General features: G+C 39.1%; 1 protein-coding gene across 3 annotated transcripts in view; it reads left to right on the top strand.

Moving 5' to 3' along the window:
* DAAM2 (dishevelled associated activator of morphogenesis 2) overlaps window positions 1–15,570 on the top strand; it is a 188,676-nt gene that overhangs the window by 100,614 nt on the left and 72,492 nt on the right. The gene's annotated exons all lie outside the window — the stretch shown is intronic.

Raw genomic sequence — 15,570 nt, 5'->3', positions numbered from 1 at the left:
TCTGATATTATTCATTGTTTCCCTTCACAGGCAGTCAGATGATTGGTGCTGACACATCTCTCTCTCTCTTGCTGACTGCCTAATCCACCTATCGGTGTTTTGCAGTGACAGAAAGTTGTGTTGTAGGCTCTCCCTGAAGAGTTTGTATCCTAATTTTAGTCACTGAGGGCCYGCTGCTTCACTTGGAAGAATTGTCGCTATCCAGGATAAGCACCTGAAGGACTCTGCCTTGCTAGGTGCTAAGTTCACCACAACTTCTGGAATGTGGGGGCTCTACATCATCCCTAGGGAAAAACCTTTATGTTTTAGCTCATTATGCTCTAGGTAAAAATATTATCAACTAGAAAGTCAAGAAGTACAAGTTGAGGGAATTGTTTACAACCATTAATCTAAGGTGCCTTTTCTAGTCTAAAACTAGTGGAAGGTCAGAGCACMCAGATTTGCTCTAAAGGTGGCAAGGCTGTTTAACTAAACAAATGTCACTTGCAAGAATAAAGATCATACGTTGCTGTTGGCAGACTGTTCATTTATTATTTTGACAGTTAGGCTTCAGACATGATCTTTTATGACGCTTGTTCCTAATATCCTAGAAGAAAGTCGCTGTTGTATCATAAAATTAATTCTACCTGTTTCTGACATCAAAACTCTCTAAAGAAATGAGCAAACTGTGTGCATTTGAAGTTTTATGGCAGGAGCTTAGCTCACCACGTCAAAGGTCTATAGGACCCAAAGGAAAATCAGGTATGGATTGATACTGCTGATTGTGTGTGTGTCTATGGAGGCATTTTTCTGTTTTGCTATTGTATAGCCAAGCTTGCTTTGGTGACATTTGGCTGTTCTAATTTTGCATCTGAAACTAAATACTAAATAATACTAAAATACTAAAATAATACTAAAAGCAAATTCTTCACAACCTGATCTAAAGGTGTAGCTGCATTAGCTTCTCTGCTCTTATTTGTGGAGAAGCTATTTGCAAGGAGTAAAGGTTGCTCCACAGGAAAATGTTAACGTGTTCTCTTCCTGTCTCAGCTGTCCCTTTCCCTTGCCATTAAAAACCTGTGCAGAGTGTATTATAGGACATGCCCTTGTCTTCATTTGCATTAGTCAGATGATTAATGCTGACACTCTCACCTTCTATCTAAAACACTGATCCTACCTGTTTTGGATTGCCTCTTTTTTCTATACTATGAACTTCCCTTGATACCATATTGGAACATCAAGGTTGGATGTAAAGCCTTATACAGAATGCAAGTGATGACATCTTCATCCAGCTTATGTACCTGCTTTTGATTTTATTTAGGGCAATCTTCATGTTTCACCCTCAGTTGAAATCTAAATTTATATAAAGCACACTCTACTGCTTTTGTAGCTCCTYTAAAATTCCCTCTCAATTTCCTGAGTGACATGTTTTGCAGGAATTTAATCAGACACTAAACCGTGCATTCAGATGTATATATATATWTATTTATTTTCAAATAAAAACTTATTTTTAAACACAAACTTTCTAATTTCAAGGCTTAGGRAAATGCTATTACTGAGTACTACTTTAACAGGAATCAGTTCTAAGATCCATAAACTTTTTGCACAGTGATGAAATAATTCCACAGGGGAGAGGGGAAAAAAAAATCAGCTCAATTATTTTGCCTTTTAAATGAGCTCGTATTGGAATTCCAAAATGGGTAGAAAATGCAAGTATTACACTGCTTCAGCACACATTGCTTTGGATATATTCTGTATTTCAAATAATGAGGCCTCATAGTGCAGGCAATAGCTTATTACCTTCTGTACAATCTGACTAACACTTAGACTTATTACTATTGGAAAGCAAGCCTAGTTGTTTTCTTTTTATGGCCCTTGCTTGCCTCCTGAGACTAATTTGTAAGCCTTCAGTTGAACAGATTTCATTAGGAAGCAAGTATATTTTGCAGAGTTAGACAAGTTAGGTTTCTTGGACTTACGTGCTTCTTTGAGAGGGAATTGGTAGCAAATCTCTTTCCAAAGCGTAACCAGACTGCACTAGCTGCATCATGCAGCTCCTACAGAACAAACAGTGCAAAGCTCAATCCTAATGACTGAATATATTGAARTCTCCTAAATGTTTTGGAGTATTTTAGTCTCCTGATCTTAGCTGTACTCTAGAACAGCTGTTTGGAGTCAATTRTGCTCTACATACTCAAGTAGAATGGTACAAAATCAAGTAGTGAAGTAATAGTCAGCATCCTGCAGCCTTACAGAAAAGGGCATTCGTGTTACCTGAAAGAAGCAGCCGTGTGATACTGTGAGGGTGAGAAACTGGTAGTGTGCTTTTTTTTTTCTTTAGCAGAGAAGAGATCTAGGGGAGGAATACTCTCCAATAGCAAAACAGATTATAAAAAAAATATATAAAAAAAAGAAAATTTCTCTGAAACATGTATTTCATGAGCYCATGTATAGGAAAAGGATGCTTTTGTATCATTTCATCATTTGCATTTTTTTAAATTATTTTAAATTTCTATCTATTATTTTTTTCATCTATCTTGAAAATATAGTAAATGTAGTTTGGGCATAGAAGTTGGGAAACTTGTTGCCTCTAAAATTCTTTGATCTAAATTGCTGTATAATTTCAAAGACTTTGTGATTAATTTGTTTATGTGTAAACACATTTATATCTAAAAAACTTTACAGGTAGTAGGAAAATTGAGAAATCTCATGGCAAGGTACGGGGCATGCCATCCTCTCATACCTTTTTCCTGCATTATTTTTTTCTTTTTTGGGGTGGGGGGAGGATATAATCTTGGATATTTTCAGTGTAAGACCTGAAAATAGAGAGTCATATAAGACCTTCTAACTTAAACCTTTATTATTATTATTATTATTATTATTATTATTATTATTATTATTATTATTATTATTATTTACTTTTTAGAAGTGGATGTGCAGTGAGGTCACTGCACCTGGGAAAGGAGCGAGGGGAAGGGAGCAAAAGACACGTTCAGGCCCTCCCAACCACTGAGGAGCCCAAGTGCCACAGGCCTGAGGCCGGGGTTGCTGCTGGCGCCAGGGGCTCACTGCACCCCTCTKGCTGCAGCGTGTCCCAAGTGGGGTCCTGGAGACGTTTTACCCCCCGTTTTACCCACGGCCACATCCTCTGATGCACAGTTCCCGTTTTCTCCTGCAAGGCCTGTGTGTGTCTAGCCCTGTGTTAGGCTTCCAGGTGCCCCTAGGAATTCTGGCCTTACTTAAGCTTTAACTTCTAGTGGTTTTACTGCAGGCTTTTACAACATTTGCAGCTCAATTTCACAGACTTCCACTTTGGTCCCATGCTGGTTGGCTAACCTTAATGAAGATAATGTCTACATGTCAAGGCTTTATTATTTTGTTTCTTTGCCCTTATGGTTTGCATTGTCAGCAAAATGTCACCATAAAAAAGTATAGCCTGATACTGTGCAGCTGTATACAGAGCGAGATAATGCACTGTTCTGCCCCCTGCCCAGGCCTGCCTCCATACTCCTGCAGAGTATCTTTACTACACTTTACTCCTGTAAAGTGTACTCCTGAAAACTACACTTTACTAAGTGTACTCCTTAAAACTACACAAGTTTTGGCTTGTGTATGATAGAGAGACGTTTATTTCTCAGCTAAATGTGAGCTGGCAGGGTTTTTTTTTTTTTCCCTAAGGTCACTTCTTGGTATTTAAGGCTCCATAGGGAGGCTGTAAGTCAGAGCAGGAGGATGTGTTGTATCTGTTGTGTTTAGGTATGAGCTCTGCTGTTCTTGTTGTAGGAGAAAGTGTTCATTTCCTCAGGTTCCTACTTTAAATTATGTCTCTGACATGGAGATATTCAGCAGAAGATAGATATTCCCTAAAGAAGAGAGAAACCGGATCTTCATCTGGTCTCATTTAAGGATGTAATATCCCAGATGAAGATCACACCATTGTGTTGTCTGACTGTGGGTTTTTGGGTTTGTATTGTCTGATCCGAGCTGTGAAAGCCCTTTGGGGTTCCTCCTTTCTGTATGAAGAGTGCCAAGCAGTGGTTGGCTCATAATAAATGAAGTGGGTGGTTTGAAGCTTCATTGTTTTCAATTCTGTATTCTTGCAAGATGTTTTTTCTCTTTGAAATACTCTTAGAATCTGTTATTGATATGGAAACTTAAGCTGCTCTGGTTATGGATTTATAATTGTAAGGAGCATTTAATATGTCCCTTACAAGTTCCCTTCTTTAGAGTAATTATTCCACACTCTGTATCTGGTAGCAGCAGACATGAATGCTCAAGTTAATTTGCTGCAGTATTTCAGAAGCCTTTTTTAAGGAATCCCAGTTTCATGGAGCTTGGATAGACTTCACGAGGGTTTTCCCCCCAGCTTAAGGGGGAAAACTACTCTTTCTTCCTCTGAGAAGACTGAAAGAACACAAAAGAGCCCTCACAGCCTAAAAGCTGGAGCAGCTGGTAGGCAATAGGAGACTACAGGAGCTGTGTGGGGCTGGGAGAGCTTAGAGCAAATGTTTTGGTGTGAAGTGGTACCTGATGTGCATAAAGCAAAGCTTGCCCAGTACATCTAAGCTTGAGAAAGAGGTTTTTCTGAAGTCTTTAGTTCTTCAGATGACTGTTTCTGCTTCTGTTAATGCTTTAGAAATTTGTTGTGGTCAGCATGTTCAGTCAGCGTTTTGTTTTAGTTCACTATTTAAAATTTGCCTGGACAAGGCCCTCCACAATCTCCCTCRACTTTCAAATTAGCCCTGCAGGTCCCTTCCACTCTGAACTGTGATTCTACAAATGAGCTGTAAACCACCAAGGAGAGCAGCTATATGGGCCCTATAAAGAAAGGGAGTAATGGGAAGGCTCTGTGCCACCCCCTGTCTCCTGTGCTGTTTCTTTGAGACCAGCTCCTTGAAATAAGCCTTAGCAGAAGCTGTTCTTTGGTCCTCTCCCAGTGCCTGGGATTCATGTTCGCTCGTGGTCTAAGTGACTGCATCACTTCCTGAGCTCAGGAGACTGGCTGGTGAGACAGTCTGAAATGTGGCATTTCTCAGATGAATTCTCTGAAAATAGACTTGCTTTCAGTTAGCAGTGGAAATCTCAAGATACTGGTAACTCACAGTGGGAGGATGTTGCCCTTTGCAAACTGCTGCATTCTTTCTGCTGGTTGTTTGGAAAATGCCAGCAACTGTGGAGTTAACTTGCTTTTTTCCCACCAGTGTCTGTTCTTTTTTTGTTAACAGAATGACTTCATGCTCAGATGTTTGGGATGATTTGTTAGCTTGATGCTGACATTGGGTCATTGCAGTATCTCTAGTCTAGGTATTGAAGACAGGCACATGGCTTCAGATATTACTGTGTTATAAATAGAAGTACCTTTTAGACCAGTAAATTCAGAGGCTCTGGCCTGTAACAAACACAGGGTATAATGAGAACCAGCAAAATGCAGCAGGAGTGTCTCTAATGCAGCAAATGCAGACATTTCCCGATGAGTTATGTGTTTGGGTCTTTTCAGTCAGAAAGAGCTGTTTGAATAGTGGCACCTGTTAATGGGTGTTGAAGTCTGAGAGAATAGCCCCATATTTGGGCAACATGGTCAGCATGGCGTAAAATGAAGCATAAACCGGTTATCTGTTTCCATCTGTATCTTTTAATGTAGAGAAGGTGTTCCGGCTTTGAGATTCACATAAGAAACCACTCGTATTGCCTTATATGTCCACGTAAGGAATGTGGGCTTTTGTTCTCATCTCACATCAGTGTAATTTGTTGAAATTAACTCATAGTTCTGCCCATACATCAGCACACATGAGAAGAAAATTTGGCTATTTTCTATGACTTACCATTAAGTTTCTGCAATTGCATCTTGATTTATTTTCCCCCCTTGGTATTTTTCCTTTTATAGCAAGAATTCCAAAATGGTTACTTTGTGATATAACGTAAAAGGCTTGATGATGTGAGAGACTTCCTAAAAATCTGKTTTTTTTCCCCAGAATTGCTCTTATAAGAATTTAAAGATGAACTTGGTTGAAGGAAATAAAGTCCTTCCAAAATATTCTTGTTGCTTTTTCTYCCCTCTCCCCTTCTTTCCTTTCTTCTTTCCTATGACACCATGCTAACAATAATAGAATCRTTTATTTATTGTGGAAAAGGAGGTTATTTTGCTTTAGGGCCTTGAAGTTATATATTTATTTATTTATAATCAGGAGAAGTATTCTTCCCTCCCTGCAATGGGAACACCATGAAACATTTTTAGTTTTGTATTCTTTCCTTCTTTCTCTTTGAATTATGAACAAGAAAAGTTAGCTGTTGCCTAGAAAATGCCTCCCCAACTCTTTTGTTCAAACTGCTGGAGGTATAAATTCCATTAACTTGCCRTGATATTTATTATAGAAATTCCGAGCAGGTAGGTTCTGGATATCCCTTTTGAACTTTCTGCCACTTTCAAGTGTGCTACTACTTCCCCAGTTGAAGTTCATAGTTAACAGTTTTCAACAATCAGGCAGAGAATGTTCTTGAGTTTTTAAGTGGTAGTTGGAAAATTATCCTTGTGATGCTTAACATTTGACTTGCATTCTGGGGGAGTTGGGGAGAGTTCAGTGGGAGCAGATTTGACCCTTTAGGGGAGAAAATTCCACTGTATGGGGAGTACATGTAAATGCAGATTTTGCAGTTTAATAGTGGCCACTGGTTTATGTTCTGTCCTTGTCTGTCCTCTTGTAAAAGTTCTGGGTCTCCATAATCCAAATATGAGTCAGTGCTCTTGATGGTATGCGATAATAATATACTGCAACTTGGTGCAGTTTTCACCATTCAGATTAATCTCAGGTGGACAAGCAAGAATAAAGAACATGTAAGTAACTAGCATGTTTCTCTGGTATGTGAGAAGCAGATTTGGTACAGATGAGGCCTCCTACTCTCTTCATTTGGACTTTCACTGAGTACTCAAGTTAGCAAGTGTTCTCCTATCCAGCATCTCTCAATTTGCCCAGAGCACCAGATAGTTTGGCTAAGGTTTAGAGGAGGGAGACAAATAGAAAATACAGAGTAACTCTCACCATTCAGTTATCATCTCTGTTAGTAGGTGGAACAGAAAAAAAAGGAGAACTAGAGAAAGAATACTGATGGAAAGAGACAGAGGACCTGTCCACAGTGTGTAGATAGTGAAGAGAAACCTCTTAGACATTGGCATTAACAAACTGTGTGCGCTTCCAGAAGATATGTCCTAGGTAGCTGGGCTAGCTCTAGAACAGAAAGATAAGCTTCCAGGCATGTGGCAGATGGGAGGTCCACTTATGCAGCCTGGCTGGCCTCCTCCTGTGATTTTTCAGTAGGCTGCCAAAAGAATGCCAAGAGAATGAGAAAGGGAACTGAAGGGGCATTCTTTCTCACAGTCCAAATGACATAAATACCAGCAGGGTAGGTGTATAGTTGAAAACAGGGCTGTTGGAATGGGAACAAGGTAAGCTGAAGGCAGCGAGCTGGAGGGGAGAGGARAAAGAATCCAGATCTCTATCCACAGCGTGTTGGCTCTACGACAGGGCAGTAATCTAAACAGGGGCACTGCTTGAGTTCAAACACGCGACAGTTTGACAGAGCACAGAGTCAAAGTGGTGGGGCAAAACAGAACTGGGATGTTAATGAAAAATAATGAAATGATGTATAATGAAAAATATTTCTCACTGTTACCGTTTCTTGGGCTATGTTGAGATGGTGATGTGTTGTTTTCTGCTGCTGCTGCAGAATACTAATACCTGACCTCCACTTGCTGTAAGTTTGGGTATACTGGGCTGTGGTCCAGGAGAACAATGCCAATCCCTAGCCTAGCTCTCCCTGTCTCTGGAGAGCAGAATACATACATAAAGTATTTCATGTCTTCTCCTGAGGAACCTGTGAGAAGAACGAACGTAAATTGTCTTCACAATGGACTCCACCCGCAAAATAAGTGAATGGAATGGGGTGAGGGAAGCCAGCTCTTAAGAATTTCTTCATTGAATTTGTAGGGAACATATGAATTACTTTATTTGGCAATTGCTTAAATTATGTATTTGACTGCATGATATTAGTATATTTATTTGGGACTTGTTAAAAGTAGAGCATATAAGAGGTTTTAAACATTAATGCAAAGTTCAGCTAATAGAAAGGAAAGATCTTAGAAAAGAAAAGCACTATCCAGCTGTAACCAGAGAGAGAAGACTGTATCCAAAAAGATGCCAAGTTCCATGACAAAATTGAAACTTTCCGTAGGGAAATGATGTGAAATACTGGTAGACTTCAGTTTGGCAGGCAAGCTTTGTCCTGAAAASGGAAGGAGTCTGTTAATTCAGACCAGTAAACACAGAGAGATATCCTCTTGTTCACTACACTGTTTCCATAAATAACTGCCTTGTGATGGTGGGATTCCCATCCTATAGCACAACTGAATATGTTTGCACAGGGACAAACACACTTGCACGCTCTGTAAATAACGAGAGGAGGCTGATGCAGTCAGYCCTGCCAGCAAGTTTACAGCTGTCTGCATTGATGAGGATGATAAAGAGCCAACAGAAGAGGAAAAAGAGTGGAACATGAGGGAGTTCTTTAAAAATATACCAKGCGGCCTTGCTGTAATTTAAAGCTTCTTAGAACAGGATTCTCTTCAGTAATCTATAGAAAGCCCTGTGCCACACACATTTATTGTAAAACTTAATCTTTTTTTAAATACTACAATTATACGGTTTATTTAAACCAATATTTAAGATTTCTGACCTTGCTATGTTTCAGGAAAAAAATAGTTAACCCTTGTCTTTGGCTCATAAGAATGCGCCAGCAACCTTTTTACCTGCCAGATGTGGCATTCCTGTCCATTTTCATTGTGGAAGTCTGTACAGTGTGTTTGTGTGAGTACATGCCTGTGCAGAGGAGCTGACATTTGCTGGAAGAAGAGAAGCAGCAGCATCCTCCTCTCCGTTAGGCTCATACCCACTGCTAGATCAGGTCAGAAATAGGACTTTGTATATTTAAATTTTAAAACCTCTAGAGTGGCTTCTTCTCTGGGTGCTTGTGAAGGGAAAACATGATGAGTATAATAAGCTGTTCAAAATAAAGCATAGTTTTAACTTTATTGGGTAAACTGTCTTTTAAAAACAGSTGCTAGTCCATTTTAATATCTGAAGGCCAGTGAATTTAGCAGCATTGAAGGTTCTTTCAGAATTATGAAGAGAGTGCTAAGAGAGAATCCTTATCCTTCATTAATTACTTCCTGTTTTGTTTCTGTGTTTTCAGAATCACATCTTGTGGCAGTGAGCTCTGCAATTGATTTGACATTTCACAGTYTGAATAATATTTTGAGACCTTTGATTCCTGCTTGGAAAGACTTGTTAATAACCAGCGTCAGAGCTCATTACTAATCCAGTTGTGTTACTGGCAGCAGGAACAGATAAGGCTAAATAAAAATAAAAAATAAAAGCAACAACAGCAAACAACAACCAAACAACTCCTYCACTCCCATGCTCTACTAGGTAAAACATGCCTGTGTTGTAATCCGGTGAACTGGAACCATGGATGGTTCTAACTGACCTTTCTGAGAGGGAATTTGGCCTACTCAGTTGCTTGCTCCATCTGGTAATAAATGAATATTCCCTTTTAATAAGTTATACAGTAGACTGCTTTTGTGGCAAAAGGATTATTATCTGCACATCAATAGTTTAGTTCCAGGGAGGAAAGTAGTGTTTGTTTTTCTCACTCCRGATAAATTGTGCTTAAAAGGCTTGGATGTAACTCCCTTCCCAAAACCCTGAAAGTATTTGTGTAAATCCTAGTCATACAGTCTGAAAAAACAGAGCTGTGACTGCAACTCTCTAATGAATRGCTCAGTCCTGTGGTCTGTCCTGTTTCAAAATTAGTATCTCTTGGGACAGAGTTGCCTTATTGGAGATGTAAGCTGTCTGAAAAGCTTGAATGTCTTACAGCTCCACTTCTGAATTAGTGTTTCATCCCACAGCAGATCAAACAAGTTTGGGGGCTTTAACGAAAATGCTTTTCATTTATGCAACTTCATCCGCTCTGAACTGAGATATAGCCAAGAAGACAAAGAGTGTTTTAATGAAAAAAGTAAATGTTTCTTTGAAAGCTGGACCTCTCCTTAAAGTAAACTTCAGGGGAATTCAGTCATGGAAAGAAAAGGGAATTGGCGATTTGGATGAGAGTACAGGTTGTGCGATTTCAGTGTGGATTGATTCCCGGCTCTGTGACGGACTTCCTGTGTGACTGGGCACTGAGTAACTGCATCCCATTCTCCCTATCTCTGCCAATCTCACTAAAAGGGAGCCTGAAAAAGCTAATTCATGAATTTCTTCAAAGATATTTGTCACTTTAGAGTGCAAGGTATTACTGGATTGTAGCATATTCAGCATTAGTAACAGATGTTGAAGTAAGATGAGTCTTTTAAAAAGCATCTGAAGCGAGGAGAGTCGCTTCATGTGGGAAATAAAAAACAAAGTCAGTCAGAGCGCTTTCTGCCTGCAGAGCAAACGAAAACCCTACCTTTTTTATAGCGGCTAGAATGCTCATGTGGACAGCAAGCTTCATGTTCTCTGTCTGTGAACCAGATGGAACATGGACTTGAGTCTCAATCCGGCACACCTCAGATGAAAATTTTACCAACTAAATTGTTGTTCTGAAGTGTGAGAGGTCTTCATCCAGAAACAGAGACTCTCTCTCTCCCCAGTAAAGCTTTCACCTCAGCTGATGTAAGTCATGCTAAAAGTTAAAATTTCAGTGAGCTGTCATTTTCTAAAAATCATTGCTTTGTTAGAAATCCACCCCTATTTGTAATAAGGATCCCAATTCCCATTGCATTTTAATAGAAGTTATGAAACAGGGACTTACCCACTATGCCAAATAATACATTCCACCTTTTTTCTTGAAAYGTGTTTCTTGCAATGACTTGAGCTGCAAGGTTTATGTTTTCCAGACTCTCTATGATGATGTTGAAACTTCACACTGGGTAAATTAACCCAGCTTTCAGGTCTGTGAGATACTAGAATGATGCATGCAGGTTAAGAGAAGAAGCACTGCATGAACCTTAAGGTGAATTTTGCAGAMAAATTCAGTTCTTTTTGACCTATGTATAAATTTGAACAGTCTCCTCACAGGATATATTGAACAAGCTACATTACAAATTTATATTTCAACAGCCTTATTTCATATTTTTCTTTGCCTATATTTTTTAACTAAGATAAAGAGTARCACCAGACTTAAAATGGTTTCCCTTGCCCATATTTTAACCCCACATTTTATGACATCCAATATGTGGTTCATCTGCCTTCCATTCTAACCACTGCAAAATAGTAAGGTCAACTGTCTGCAGGTCTGCAGAGTTTAACCTTAAAAAGGAAGCCATGTTTCCGGTGAACAGATGTCATCCCTATAGTATTCACCCTTGTCATACACTGTCCATAACGTATGCTGTATTTTTAATACATCTGCTCAAGAATAGTTTGCATGTGAGAAGGCTTCATAAGTCAGCAACCCTGATCCTCTATTGCAACAGTGCGTGCTGGTAGTGGCAAAGTACATGCAGTGGTTGGGCACACAGAAAGGCCAAGCYCCTTTTGCTCCCAAGGAAATGGGGTTTCTTAACTCCACATAAAGACAGCCCAAACAAAATCATGGTGGAAATGTAAGGTCTCTGGATTCAGTATCAGATGTGTGTTCCTAACCTCTTTCTAACTCTCTGAATGATTTCCTAGATCAGCTTTTCATTTCATTTCATTTCATTTCATTTGCTAATGCACAAATTTTAAGGACATTTTCTTAGAAGACTGCCTGATATCATTTGGGTTCTATTTGCTTTACTGTAAAATAGCAGTGTGTCATCACTGGAAATGCAAATCCAGAGCTCCACCACAAAAGAGCATTTCAGGCTATGCTCAACCTGTCTTGAAAAAAACCTGATCAGATGCACAGGGTTTTTATTTTCRCAGTCCACTCGGCCACAATTATCTAGCATTTTTGTGTGGCTTCCCTGACTTCAGGGCTTGGTGCCTCTTTGTAGAAAGTTTCTTGACAAAAGAAAATGATGTGTAATTTCTGATTCTGTGTGTGAAGATAGCAGTCTTTGAAGAGCAAATGTTTGTCCCATCCAAAAGACAGGTACAGAGGGTCTCCATTCACAACAGATAACAGCTTGTCCAGGGGGTCAAATCTTCTCGTATTCTCTAAAAGATTTTCAGGATCAACAGAGAAGTCACAATATGTTGTTTTATTTCATTTCTTTTTGATTGTTTCAAATGGTCCAAACATATGTTGTACTCCATCAAGTCCCATTTTAGGCAAAGTGGTAAGTCCCCCTTTTCACCAAGGGATGGAGCATGTCCAAATTAGTGTCAAAGCCTATATAATACCTTGGCTATATTGCAGACTTGTATGATATTAGAATCCTGTTTTCACAGCAGTTAGATAGTTCTTACTAGAGTGAAGATTGATATGGCTCCTTATAAAATCCACAAGCTGACGTTTGTTTTTTAATGTAATATTTACACTATTCAAGGAGCTAAAAGAAGGATTTGCTTTAATCTACTACTTCAGCTGATGTTTTGCTTCATACAGATTGGTAATTGTTTCCAGCTTTTGCTGCCTTCGTGGTTTTGGTTATTAGGATTTTTTTTCCTTCTTTTCATGTCTCCAGGGACAAGGAAAGGGTTTTGTCGTCATTGTCATTGTCGCCGTCATCAATTTGCCTTGAGTTTTCTATGGGGATTGTCTTTGAGAATCAAATCCTGAAAATCTCTTAAAAAAAAAAAAAAAAAAAAAGGACAAACAGAAAATCTTGACACCATCCCACAAAAAAAATGAGAATTGCATTTCATTTTCGTGTGATCTTCCCTTCTCTGAGAGGGAACATGATACAACAGTTTCTTACCATGGGGAACAATCACATAATTTTGACAACAGAATGTTTTCTCCGATGGCTGTGATGATACTGCTCTGCAGAGTGAAAGAAGTTCTAGTGCAAATTTGCTTCTTCTTTAAAAMGTGTTGACTAAGTTACTGGCTATAAATAACATTGTGCCACTTAATGGTTAGAGGAATTTCAATAAAAATCTATGTTTTCACCTGAAGTAAAAGTAATTTTTAAAATAACTGGTTTTCTGAAACTTCTGGTCTGAACAGGGAGTTTGCAGAGCCATTGAAATTAGTTGGACCTTTTTGGTTTTTTTGTTAGGTCCTTTGCATCTYGGCCAAAAGAGCTTCAGAGAGGGAGGGCTGTGCAGAGGAACACAAGATAAAACTTTCTCACTTCCACACTAATGAGATTTAGTCTGGCTTTCATTCAGAAAGTAAGTTTATAATTGCTGTCTTTCAGTGAAACACATTTCCTCCAACACAACCAAACTGCAATTCTTGTGAGCTCAGAGTTCAGACCAATTTATAGTAGACAGAGAATGGTCAAAAGCAAAGTATTCTAAGGGCCKTACCTCATTTGCCAAGCCAACTCAATATATGAATCAGAGTCATCTCAGTCTTAGTTCTGCCTRAACCAGGTGAAATTTCTAGCCACTTGGGAAGAGTGGAAGTCCCGATAGTGGAAGTCCCCAGTAACACAACTGTCCTGATGCTCTTTGGCTTGCACGTCTAAAGTAGATATCCAGAGAAATTAATTATGGTGTTCCAGTATTTATGTTTTTTTTTTTTTTTTTTTAATTTGGAGATATGAAGAATGGATACAAGCAGTCCTTAACTTCTCTATATTTTCTTTAAGAATGCTGGCGGAGGATGTGTAGGGCACATGTATTCCACAGTTTGACGGTCTTCCAGTACCTTGTACTTTGCAAACCTGTCACATGCACTTTTATAATTTTATGCAGGGAAAGCTTCCTGAAGGGCATATCAGGACACCTTGAACATGCTGGCTCACCTTTAAAATCACCCTGTAGAGTGACCCCGTCCCCCCTTTTTTAAAAAAACCTCTCTCTAGATTGGCTCTCCCCCACTCTTGCCCCTATTGTCCTCTTAGAAGTTGATAAGATTATCTTTTAAAAATAATGCTGCATTTCTTGATTGATGTTTCCCTCAGCAAGGTCACATTTTGACTTTGGCATAAGAGTTTAAAGTCCGCTCAGTGCAATAGTCAATGTTGTCATTGTTGCTATGTTTTCAATGGGGAGGATGGGCACTGAGAGTTAGGGCATCAATAACACACGGTGTGGAAATTCTCATCGGCTTTTGGTAGAGAGTGCTGCTAAGTGCTGCCAGGAAAAGAAAAAAAAAGAAAAAAGACAAAGAAAAAAGAAAAGAAAGGGAAGAGCAGCAGAATTCTGGCTTTGTTCTTAAGTGTACCATTTCTTGCCATAAGGTGGTGGATGCATAGCAATTTTGGATAAAATTGATATCTTTTAGCACTTTGATAGCCTGTACTGCAGGCTTTGCTGGATGGGGTCAGAGCCCTTTGGTTGTTGTCACGGAGGGAGATGCTCCTTGACTTCACAGGTTAAAAGTCCAACTGAATGAAGAGAGGGAAAGGGAATAGCTAAATCCTAATCCTCCTTTTGTGCTAAATTCTAAATATGAAGATTTCAATTTGTATCGAATTGCTGTTATGTGAGCTGGGATGTAGCCTCAAAGAAACTTGACAGCAACAGATTTTTCTGAACATGGTTCAGTAGGGAGCATGTACAATTATTCCTTATATACCAACAGTTTTGGAATGGCTCAGATTCTCTTACAGAATAACACATTAAATATTGTTCTGTGCAGTCTCTATGGATTAACTTTTCTAGTATGAGTAAGCATTTGTACACAGACAGTTAGATCCATACAGTATTTGTCCATCTTTGAACAGGATGTTCAGGATGTTAGGCTGTCAGTTGGTTCAATCTCTTATCAAATGCTAAGAATTGATTGAGCCTTGGTAGGAGTTACTTTTATCGTATAATGGGAGATTAGCATCCTGGAAACTGATCTGTATTTTGCTGGTGACTTCTGTATCTATCTATAAATAAATACCCCCGCCATGGAATCAGAAGAGTTGGTGCCTGAGTGTAGGTAGATCTCTCGTGGAAAGTTGAGCTTGGCTTTTGGATGAAGCTTTCAGATAAACAATTTGGGAGGTAGGGATGGAAGGATTAATACAGCTCTTCCAATAACTGAGAGGATGCTGTTCTATTCTTATGGCTGTTCTGAGACTGTGCTTAAATTTTGTGGTTTATCACATCACAGATGAAACAATCTTTTGGCTTCCTTTCAGATTTCTTGAATCATTTTTTTTTTCGCAATTGCAAATGTTGAGTCTTTGGTGAATCTTACCACCACTTGAGCATTAGAGTGAAGCAAGATAATTTCTAATTTCTCTCAGTATAAAAATATAAAACATAAACTTGTTATCTGTAAGTGGACTGCCCTGCTGCTTGGAAATGTAATCACTGTGTTGAGGTTTGCCATTCAAACACCAAAGACAATTCTGCCACCATCAAATTTTGCAATTCTGGGTTCAATAACCTCCACTGAAGGGGGTTCTCTTTCTAACGCACTGTGGTGATAACAGTGCTAGCATTACAGTTTCAGGAATGCTTACTATAGCTGCTGCAAGTCTACCTGTATTACATATATATTTAAAAAAAAAAAAAAAAA

Source organism: Nothoprocta perdicaria, unplaced genomic scaffold, assembly GCF_003342845.1.
Source record: "Nothoprocta perdicaria isolate Ctin4 unplaced genomic scaffold, notPer1 scaffold_139, whole genome shotgun sequence".
NCBI lineage: Eukaryota > Metazoa > Chordata > Aves > Tinamiformes > Tinamidae > Nothoprocta > Nothoprocta perdicaria.
Note: the sequence above shows the minus strand (reverse complement) of the source record. Positions and strands in the feature narration are given on the sequence as shown.